Here is an 11,721-nt window from a genome sequence, read left to right on the forward strand (position 1 = left end):
GGACTGAGTGTTGGTGGCCAGAAAGCAGGCTTGCAGAATGTGCCCTTTGGTTGTTTAAATTATTATACATTCCTTAGTGTTTTTGTGTACATCTCCCCCAAGAAAAAGAGGAAAAAGGAAAACAGAGGGAATGGAAGCAAATATTGTTGAATGATGATGCATGGAGGAGATTGTAATTGTTGTAATGAAATGATGGTGGAAAGCCGATGTTCTCCCATGTAAACTATCACTCAGTTCACAATTAATTTTTTTTTTTCAATCATGGTTTGGGTCAGGCACACCTTAGAGTTCAAACCGACCTCTTTACTCTTCACTGCTTTAAAGAGGTCTTGGGCAGTAGATTTCTCTAACACAATGCTTCTGTTAGATTTCCAGACTGCTGCTTGCATGAGTGTTGATGGTTGATCTGAGCAAAATGAAGTCTTTGACAACTTCAATCTTTTCTCCATTTATATGAATGTTGTTCATTTGTTCAGTGGTAAAGATTTTTGTTTTCTTTACATTGATGTGCAACCCATACCAAAGGCTATAGTTTTTGAGCTTCATCAGTAAGTATTTTAAGTCTTCTTCGCTTTAAGCAAGCAAGGTTGTATCATCTGCATATTGCAGGTTGTTAATGAGTCTTTCTCCAAACCTTATGGCACATTTTTCTTCACATAATCCAGTTTCCCTAATTATTTGCTCAGCAAATAGATTGAATAAGTCTGGTCAAAGACTACAACCCCGGCACACACCTTTCCTAATTTGCACCCATTCAGCGTTCCCTTGTTCTGTTCTCACAGCTGCCTTTTTGGTCCATTTACAGGTTCCTCATGAGCATAATTATGTGTTGTGGAGTACTCACGCTTCGCAATCTTGTCCAAAGCTTGCTATGGTCCACACAATTGAAAGCCTTTGCATAGTCAATAAAACACAGTATCGGGGTCCGAGGCCTGCTCAGACCACTGCGCAGGTTTCCCAAAGGAGAGGCGAGGATTAACGAACAGATTAACGAATCTGTGTACAGCTGATTGCTAGTGGCCAAGTTTATTTCCAATCTCAGAGTATATATATGGTGGTTCTGCAAGTCATTGCTGTTTTGCATAGTTACAAGTCTGTCCTTTACTGTGAATCAGGCAACCTTGGGAAAGCTCTGTAAATCAGGCGACCTTGGGAAAGCTACCTTCCCTGCTGTGTTGATAAGCAGACACTGTCTGGTTAGACCCACCCTTAAAGCTTAGTGAGGCCTGTAAGCCTTTTGGTCCCCAACAACACAGGTAAACATTTTTCTGGCATTCTCGGCTTTCTGCCAAGATCCATCCGACATCAGCAATGATATCCCTTGTTCCATGAATTCATTTGAATCCAGCTTCATTCTGGCAGCTCCCTGTCAATGGACTGTTGCAGCCATTTTTAAATGATTTTCAGCAAAATTTTTACTTGCATGCAAGTAAAAAAAAGGATTTTTTTCTGCAGGCTGTGGGTTCTCTTTTTATGGTTTTGGTGAAATCATTTGATGCACATGAGTATCTAATTTTTAGGAGAACCCAGGCATCTATTTTGTATTCTTCTGTTTGTGCACCTTCTGGTATGTTTGATGGTGTGTTTATGCCATGGATCAGAGCCCCTAAGTTTGCCCTTAGTTTTTCATTAATGATCTTTAGAGTTGTAGATTTTACATTTAGGCCTTTAACCCACAATGAGTTCATTTTCCTTGAGTCATACTTCATACATTCCATGTTCCAATCATTAATGAGGTTTGCAGCTGTTTCTCCTCAGTTTGAATTTTTTCTCGTCAGTTCATGAAGGTTCTAGAAGCTTCACTCATTCAGTGTTGTCATAGCCAACTCTATTTTAAGGTGGTGGCTCTTAGTGAATATTCTGGTGCTATCTGACAGTGTTTCAGTGCTATTCAGGAGCTAAACATTTGGCAGCAGTCTGCCTCTCCTTCTTCTGAGTCTTAATCTGGAGACTCAGCTGAATCCTGGGTGACCCTGTTGGCATTCAAAGTACCGGTGGCATAGCTTCCAATATGCAAGCAGGCAGCCATCACAGTACCGCAAGCTGATACACGAGTGGTGACTGCTATCTGTATTATCAAATCATAAGAGCCATTATTTACCACAGCAAAAACACGGAGACAGTACAGATGACCATCCACTGAGAAATGGCTGTGAAATTTGCTGCATTCATACAATGGAGTATTATGCAATCTTGAAGACTAATGATGAACCTGCAAAACACCGTATAGCATGGAGGACTGTGGAGGACATGGTTGTTGTTGTTAAGTGCCATTGAGTTGGTTCCAAGGCTGTAAATCTTTACGGGAGCAGAAAGCCTCATCTTTCCCCTGTGGAGCAGCTGGTAGTTTTGAACTGCTGACCTTGCAGTTTGCAGCCCGGTTTGTAACCACTATGCTAGACATTAGGCTGAGTGAAATTATTGTCGCGAAAAAGACAGATACTATAAGAGACCACTACCGTAAAAAGTCAAGAAAAGGTTTTCATTCTATATAAACATTTTATGATGGGGACCAGCGGTGGGAGAAAAGGGAGGATCATTCAATGGATAGAGGATAGGCACATGCTAACTTGGGCGATTGTTTTCGTCATTGTTGTGAAGTGCTATCGGATTCGTTCTGACTCATAGTGACCCTGAATAGGAATTCCGGAACATCTGGTAACTTTGAACTGCCCACCTTGTATTTCAAACTGACCTTGCAGTCCAGTGCTTATCCTACAGTGCCATACAAGGACTCCGGAGTGATTGGTAAGCAGTCAAAAAGAAAAGGAAGGTGGGAATAAAGGAAATTGCTTTCCTTTGTGTGCTTCATGTACTGGAAGGAACACAATGCATATTTATTGATGTCTGCATTTAGGGTAAACCGTTGGGAGCTTTCCTTCAAATGCAAAAAAAGGGAAAGGAAGGAAGTGGAGGGAGAAATGAAGAGAGAGAAAGCGGTTTGGAAATGGACAGTGGTGCTTGCTTTGCAGTGTGGAGAGTGTGGTTGTATGGCTGGATTGCTCATGTAAGGATGGCTGAGTTGGAAAAGGCTTTGTTTTCATGTCTAGTGCTACAAGATAAAATAAAAAGAAATCAAGGAATCTGTGTACATTGTGAGAGAGAACCATATGACAACTCTACTTTTGGCCCAACCTGTTTTTTGTTTTTTCGTCAAAAACCAAAATTTTTCTAAAAAACATAAAGCCTTAAAACACACTTTAAAAGTGCTGTTGATAAAGACTCAGAAGAAAAATTGAGGGTCACCTTACAGGACTTAGAGAAATGGGGATTCTTGTTATAAAAAGGCAGAGAGCTTAGATGAATTTTGCCTACATTTATGTGAATGTAGAACCTGTAAACCCTTTAGCTGGGCACATTTCTAGCAGCAACATGTGGAGAGTGATGTCTGGCTTCTTGTTGCTCAAAGTAAAACATGAGATGAATGAGCTAGAAGGAGAGAGTAACTCTTAGACAGGGAGGAAACAGAAAATGATGACGGGAAATGTGCATCCTATACAGACTACAAGAGACCTGGTATTGCAGTGAGTTACTTGTGGAATTGCTAATCCCAAGGTTGGAGGTTCAAACCCACCAGCCGCTCTGCTGGAGAAAGATGAGGCTATCTTTCTGAGAAAGATGTGCAGTTATGAGAGTATTTGAGGAGCACGTCTGCACTGTCTGCCATAGGGTTGCTGAGTCCAGTCCCTGGAGAAGCACATCATGCTTTGCAAAGTGGAGGGTCAGTGAAAAAGAGGAAGACCTCTAACAAGATGGACTGGCCCAGTGGCAACAGCAATGGGTCCATGCACAGCAACAAGTGTGTGATTGACGCCGGACCAGGCAGTGTTCCGTTCCTCTGTGTATAAGGTAACTAGGAGGCAGCACTGGTTCCACAGCACCTAACAGTGACAATAACAATACACATCAAGAGAAAACTAAGCTCAAAAGCCGTACCTACAAAATCACTTGGGCATTTACAAATGCATTTTGTTCACTTGATCATCTCATAAAATGAAATATGTTTTAGAATTGTGTGTGTATGTGTGTGTGTGTGTGTGAAGCTTTCTCCAGCTATTTCCTCTTAACTCCAAAGTTTTTCCATTAAGGAATATAGAGTTTCTCTGTTATTTGTTTTGTCCTTACATTGGTGAGGTAGAAACATACTGTTCAGCATATTTTTTTCTATCAAGATCTGGTTCACCTTGGGAGTTTTCTATTAAGGTGTTAATTTAACTGTAGCATTTCTAGTTCCTAGAAAACAGAGTCCTGGTGTAGCACTGTGGATTAATGCACCAAACCACAAAGCTGCAGGGTCGGTGGTTCAAGCTCACCAGCTGCTCCTTGGAAACCCTATACAGGTTCTCTGTGGATCAGAACCGACTCGACAGCACTTAACAACATTTCTACCTACCTCTAGATGATAATGATCCACAAATGTCCACATCAGTCAGCCAGAGGAATGCATACACATTAATTTCTGACATTAAAACACTTTTCTTCACACAATCATATTTCTGATTAAACATTTTAACATTTATTAAGAAACTAAATATTACCATATTCATAATATCTCATACTAAGATAAATGTTTTTATTCATAGGATTTTGTTCCATATTCAGGACCCAAATTAGGACAAATCTCAGTCTTACTACAGACTTCTTGTTTTGGATTTGTTTTGAGTTTTATTATCTGAGCAAACCACATCTCTTAAGAAGAAAAATTTCCCCCAACCAGCAACCTATCCTCCATCACGTGGTCCTCATCTTGTGCAGTGCTCTGTAGAAGGTGCTCTTCATGTGGGTGTTCCTTAAAGCAGGGTCACCACTGGGTGGTGACAAGAGTCCATAAGACTGGGCAGGATTTTCTGCAGCTCCTAATTGATTGGAGTCTGGGACCGTATAAATCATTATGCTATGACGAAGAAATTCCCATCCACATAGAGGTTGGAGGAGTCAGCTGGAGAACGAACTCCTATCCTGGGTTAGCTCTTCAGATGGCCCTGAGTGGACCACCAGCAGTCAGAGGGGCACAACTGAGATAAACACACAATCAGCAAAGTTGACCACTTCATGCATCCAGGTGTCAGTAGTCCAGGTTGGTTTACTCCTGGTCACCACAGATGGGAAACCATAGAAAAAGAGTCACACCTGCCCAGGAAATGATGGTCAGGGTAATGCACACTTTCCGGCTCATGATGCCAGTGTATTGTGGGGGTGTCAGATGGTGTGCACCTGTCAAAGGGTATCACCTCCCAAACCAGGCACTCAGTGTGAGGCAAGTTAAAGATAAATACATCTGAATAACACACAGGACAGAGGAGATAGCGTCTCTCATGGTTCACTAGAGTTGTCAGCAGTTTTGGGAGATGCTGTTAGAAGCATAAGGTACGTCAACGACAGTTAAATGGGAAAGGAAGATACACACAGAGGTGTGTAGTCCCGGTCCTGAACTGAGTCCCAGGATCATCCCATTTCTAGACACTGAAAATGTAGAAAAAGGGAAAGATCCAGAAGAGGAAGAGTTCTGTGTCTTTACTGAGCTGGAATCCCACCAAGATGAATTTTGTGACCTCTTTTTGGTGGCCTCATTCTTTGTAACAGCTTATCAAGGAAAGAAATGTGATATAAAGGTCAGAGCAGGACTATGAGTGAAAATCAGTTATTCACCACAAAATGAACTCATAGTAAGGTTACATGCTTGTCCCTACTCAGTGCTTCTCCCACAAGATTACTTACATTTTTGAAAAAAATAAATTCAAACTTACCAAAAAGTGTCAAAATGATACAAAGGAATCACATATATATCACATATATGTCTAGAAAATATTTACTTTGAAACAAATAGCTTATCTAATCTTTTATATATACATATTTTGTGAATTATTTGAGAGTAAGCTACAAATCTGATGCCCATTTAGCCTTTAATTCCTCATTTCCCTCTAGAAACAAGGACCTTTCTCTGATCTAGCTACAATATAGTTGTCACAATCAGGAAATATATTTACAGAATTCTTTTCTACTCTACAATACCAGTTCTCCTGGTCCCAAATTGCACATTTTATATGTTTTTGTTTAACTTGAGTGAAGGTTTACAGAGCAAATCATCCGTTTTACCTTGAACAAATCATCTCACAGATTGCAGTCCCCATAACGTCACATCGCACATACCACTTCCTTCCTGTGTTTTCCGTTTCCATTCCTCCTTCTCTCCCAACCCTTCTGAACTTCATCCTTGGGAAAATGCTGCCTTTTTTATCTCAAATGATTGACCATTCTATGGTGCGTGAACCTCACTAGTGTTGTTCTTTCTATAGACCTATCTGTTGATTGGCTGAAAATGGAGTCATGGGGTGAGTTCAGATCCAAACCTGAAGGGTGACCAAGGGTCATACTCTCCTGGTTCCACCAGTATCTATCCAAGAGTAAGCCTGGTGTGTGTTTTTTTCCAGTTTTGTTCCACATTTTCCCCATTCTTTCCAGGACCTTCTAATGGGAACCTTTTCAGAGCTGTTGGTAGTGACAACCAGGCACCATCTAGCTCTTCTGTTCTCAGGATTGTGGAGTCTGATGTCCAAGTGGTCCATTGGTCCATTGGTTTAATTGTTTCCAAGTGTCTTCAAGTTTCTTTTATTTCTTCTGAACAAAATGAGAGCAGTAGTTGCATTGTATTATAAAATATTGTATTGTATTAACAATAGTTTATGTGGCTGATCATGAGGTTGTAAGATTCTGGTTACTACTAACCGAAGAAGGATGTAGAACATTGTTTTTGTGGACTATATTATGTCAATTCACCATGGTGTCCCAAGAGATTGTGACCCTGAGCCCCCAGGCCCAGCCCCTCATTCCCTCAAGTTGTTGGTTATGCCTAAAAAGTTTATAGAAATTTACCTAAGGAGCTCTGGTAGCATAGTGGTTAGGAATCAGACTGCAAACCTCAAGGTCAGCAGTTCAAAACTACCAGCTGTTCCATGGGAGAAAGATGAGGTTTTCTGCTCCCGTAAAGCCTTGGAAACCCTGTACAGGGTTGCTATGAATCAGAACCAACTCCACAGCACATAACTAACCAACCAACAAATGCTCCACTGCATCCATGGATACATTTGCAGCCAAAGCAAATACCCATGTACAAAGATCCTCTGTCAAACTTATATATGTCTGTGGGCCTGCACCCACTCTCCCTCCTACACCCATTCAGCCTGTGATCTCCCACCTGCATCCATAGATCATCGTTACTGCAGAATTGTGTATATAACAGTATCTACCTCGGTCACTTTTAACGCGTGCACTCCGCCCCGAAGATCGCACAGCATCTTTAATGTCGTACGTATACCATTAGTAGGAGCCCTGGTGGGGCTCTGTGGGTTAATGTGCTAGACTGCACAGTCAGTTTGAACTGCAAGGTTGGTGATTCAAACTCACCAGTTGCTCCTTGGAAACCCTCTAGAGTGTTGCTATGGGTCAGAACCGACTCAATGCCACTTAACAACAACAACAACCCTTAGTGAAAAATCATCTGGTTCAGCCTGGCTGCATGTTAATAGGTAGTGTTTTGGTTTATCAGAGAAGAAAATTATCATGTGGGCTGGAAAATGAACCCAGAAATACTGTGAAGGATCAGTAGTATGTTCAGCATTGAGTGGATCACTCTTGAAATGAGAATTTCAAGATTAAGAACTTTAGGGGCTAGACTGTGAGTGAAGCAGAGAGTGTGGTGGTGCAGGCCCAGGAGGGTCTAGTAGGTACATAGATTGTGTTCAAAGGCTATAACTCCAGTTAGCCTCATTTAAAACATACTGTGTTCTATGCACTAAAGTAGATTAAATCTATCTTTGCTGTTTTGAAGTGTTCCTTGTGCCACATTTTGAAGACTCGAGGTTCTATAAAAGAACGAGACTAAGAGCAGAAAGTTAGCAATAAGAGCAAGAAGGGTTTCACAATCAGCTTGACAATCAGCACATAATATCCTGTAGCGAAACAAAGAGCTGCTCTGCTCGATGATCATGCTCTTTTCAGTAGAGAACCCAACCCAGGATGAGGAACTAAAAATGGTAACTCAGACACTTGAAGAAGTCAGAGATGGAGGACAAGCGGACCAGGGAAATCTAAACAGAAGTGGAGGTCATCAGAACTGCTAATTCAAAATGATTTATCCTTAAGAAATTTGGGGTGATTATTTTCCAATAACATTTTTCCCATAGGATGAAAACAATTTTCTCAAGATGGCACCTTAATGGGCCTTAACTATGAGAGATCAAGACATATTGACCACTTGTCTACATCCAAAAAGGAAGACTTGGACGGGGGTGGGTGGCGATTTTAGGATTGATAAAGTACTGGGAGACATTAATTTATGATATTTGTGGTTTTCTCTGACAGGGCCTTATCTCATTTACAGAAAATCTGGGCCCACCCAGTCTCAAACCAAACAGGTAGACACATCTCAAGGGATTATCAAAAGAACAAAGATAGTAAACATGAAAATACATTCATTGCTTCACCGATAATAGTACAGTAATTCGTTATCCCCTCTAGGGAGAAAATGAATGGATGTAATCTCTCAGGGCTCCTTCTGAATCAGCTTGTGTGTCTCCCGAGAGTGGACCAGATTCACTTGATGGTAACAAAACCCCTTGCTCCTGGAAGACAAATCTATCATAAAGATCAGTTAGCAGACTGTACCTAAGATTCACCTCTCAGTAAGACTATTTTGGGGGGGAATCAACCCCAACTATAGGTTCTCCCATCTTCTTGGTGAAGTTCATTCTAAGTCCAAGGCTATGTTTGAAGAAAAGACCACACCACTGTGAGTAAAAGCAGTTAATTGCCCAAGATGACAATAGCAGGTGGACCATGGGAGAGAAAACGCACCAGCCAGCACTGAATCCAGGACCATTAGCTTCTGACCCCGGCCTTATCCTCACAGCCAGAGCCTGGGCGAATCTCAAGGTCCTCACCCCTGGCAAAGATCAGCTCCTAAATCTTGAAGTAAGTTGTAGAATTTGTGTGTGTTTGCGCGCACAGTATTCTCCAGCCTTTTCCTTTTTATTCCTAAGTTTTATCATTAAGGAATGAGAGCTCCTCAGTTTTTTAGTTTGCTGTCCTTATAATTGATGAGGTAGAAACATACAGCTCAGCAGATCACCCCTGGTGTGGCTACCTACAGCACACCAAAGGAAAAGCCAGATGACCTTGAGAAGATGTGCAATGTTATAATGGTTTTATTGGATCTCATCAAGTCCTGGTATGGTGCTGTAGGATAATCACTGGACTGCTAATTGCAATGTCAGAAGCTCAAACCCACCAGCTGCTACTTGGAAACCCTATACAGGATCGCTATGGATCTGAACCAACTCAAGAGCATTTAACAAAAACAATGTTCTAATGACTTAGATTCTCCCTAACATCGTGGTCTCATAATGAATAGCCTTCGCTGAACTCTGAATATGTACAAGTTTAATGGTATTTATTCTTCCTTTAGGCCATTTGACAGATGACAATAATGAAGCTTAGAGTGTGTGACTCTAGTTCATATAGCCCATCTTTTAGAATCAAGGTCAGATGGTGGTCTGGCTAACACTGCTAATCTCATGACCACCATTTCCATTCACAGCTCAGGTCTTCTTCAGACCTGGAGAATGCTATCATCTCTGTGCAGATAGACACATGTTTCCCTGAGCCCTTCCCTCCTCCTGCCCACTGAGCTCTGTCTTAGACTGCAATTGGAGTTGACACATAGAAATCCTTCTCTCTAGGACTCTCCCACTATTGTATCTGCCCTGGACTTTCGTAGTGGGAAATAAGGATCCCTGACCTGTGAGATTCAAATACCAGCCGTGCCCATAACAACTGTAGCAATTCCCATCTTTCCTCAACTCACAATTCAGCTGGATGAGAACGATTTTCTGTCTGTCACAGCCACTGCGATAGAGGGGTGTCCTCACAACCTTTGTTATGACCCGGTCCAAGTAGGGCTGGCTTCAAATGTCGCACACAGTTTACATGATCTGGGTGTAGTTCATGTCTGATGAGAGGATTGTTTGCCTATAGATTCTATTTGCCATCTTGGTTATTCCTGCCCTTTAGAATTCACTTATTCCAGGCTACTGAATTCTTTCAGAATTTTGTTTAAAGTAGTTCACATGTAAAACCCTCTAATTCCAGATTATTTTCATTGTGAGCTTTTCTTTGATGACTCAAGCACTTCTAGTCATGTGGTCAAAGGGAGCTCCTGACCAGCCTCCTAGTCTCCTGCAATGCCAACAGTCTGCTGTTTGTCACTAGCCTGGGTGCAGAAAGACCAAGGTATACAACTCCCACAGGAAGATCCCCATGAGCTCCTACCGCTCAAGTCTCGGCAGCTCAGGTCTAGCTGGCTCTCTATCCATTCCACTCTCTCTCTTCCATCGGTGGGCCTCTTTTGTCTCTGCTGAGACAGACGCTGGAATTAGCTTGATCACTCCAGTTTCCTGCCACTCCAGAGACTGGCAGACAAGACTTTTCCAGAAGTCATTACCTCATTATCCATCATTACCTTTGTTCCATGTTCTTTACAATGACTGGCTATGTTTTTTAAAGAAGAATCTAAAAAATATACACAAATTGCCCTGGAGGACATGGAATTCTGAGTTCTCTGAGTCTGCTCCTCTGTTCTTTTAAGAGGGCCAAGTATGAGGGGGTTCCAGAAGTTTCTTGGAATTTCATTATCTTTTAATTCCATGTTTTCCACAAGGTTTTAGAGGTTCCCTTGTATTGACATGGGTTTCGGTGCATCCTTTCTATCATTAAATTAGTATGGTCCAGAGTAAAAAGACAGTTCCTATTCTAAATATGTGTCAACTGGGAATTTAACTATGCATTTACCAACAACAAAAATATAATTTATATCATCTGGGAGGGGAGGACACAGCTGTACATCTGTGTCCTTAGGCAGTGACATACAGGGACAACTAGGCTAGTGACAAATGGCAGGCTGTGGGTATTTCAGGAAACTAGGAGGCTGGTCAGGAGCTGAATTGCTTAGATTATCAAAAAAAAAGTTCACAGTGAAAAGAATCTGGGATTAGAGGGTTCTGCATGTGAACTATTTCAAAGAAAATTCTGGAAGAAACCAATAGCCTAGAATAGACTAAAGTGTGTGAATTCTGGTGTGGCACTGTAGGGTAAGCGCTAGACCAAAAGGTGAGTCTGAACCAAAAGGTCTGCAGTTCAAACCCTCCAGCTGCTCCTTGAAAATATATATACAGGGTCACTATGGGTAGGAACTGACTTGACAACATTGAACAACAAAGGACTAACTATTCCCTTCATCAGATGTGAACTCCATTGTTGTTGCTGTTGTTAAGTATTGCTGAGTCAGTTCCCACCCACAGCGACCCTGTATAGGGTTTCTAAGAAGCTGCTGGTGAGCTTGAACTACTGACCCTTGCAGTTCAAGCTGACTTTGTAGTCCAATGCATTAACCACAATGCCACACCAGGACTCACAAAAACTGTGTGTAACACTTGATGCCAATATATATATAATATATACATAATATAATAAATACTATCTATGTATTGTATTATAGTATATCTATAATGCCAATATATAATACATTATCAATATAATATTGTTGTTGTTGTTAGGTGCCATCGAGTTGATACTGACCCATAGCAACCTTATGCACAGCAGAACAAAACACTGCCTGATCCTGGGCCAACCTGTAATATAATATAAATATATTAGATATATGTTGTT

The sequence above is a fragment of the Chrysochloris asiatica genome, unplaced genomic scaffold (genome assembly GCF_000296735.1).
Source record: "Chrysochloris asiatica unplaced genomic scaffold, ChrAsi1.0 scaffold00041, whole genome shotgun sequence".
Lineage (NCBI taxonomy): Eukaryota > Metazoa > Chordata > Mammalia > Afrosoricida > Chrysochloridae > Chrysochloris > Chrysochloris asiatica.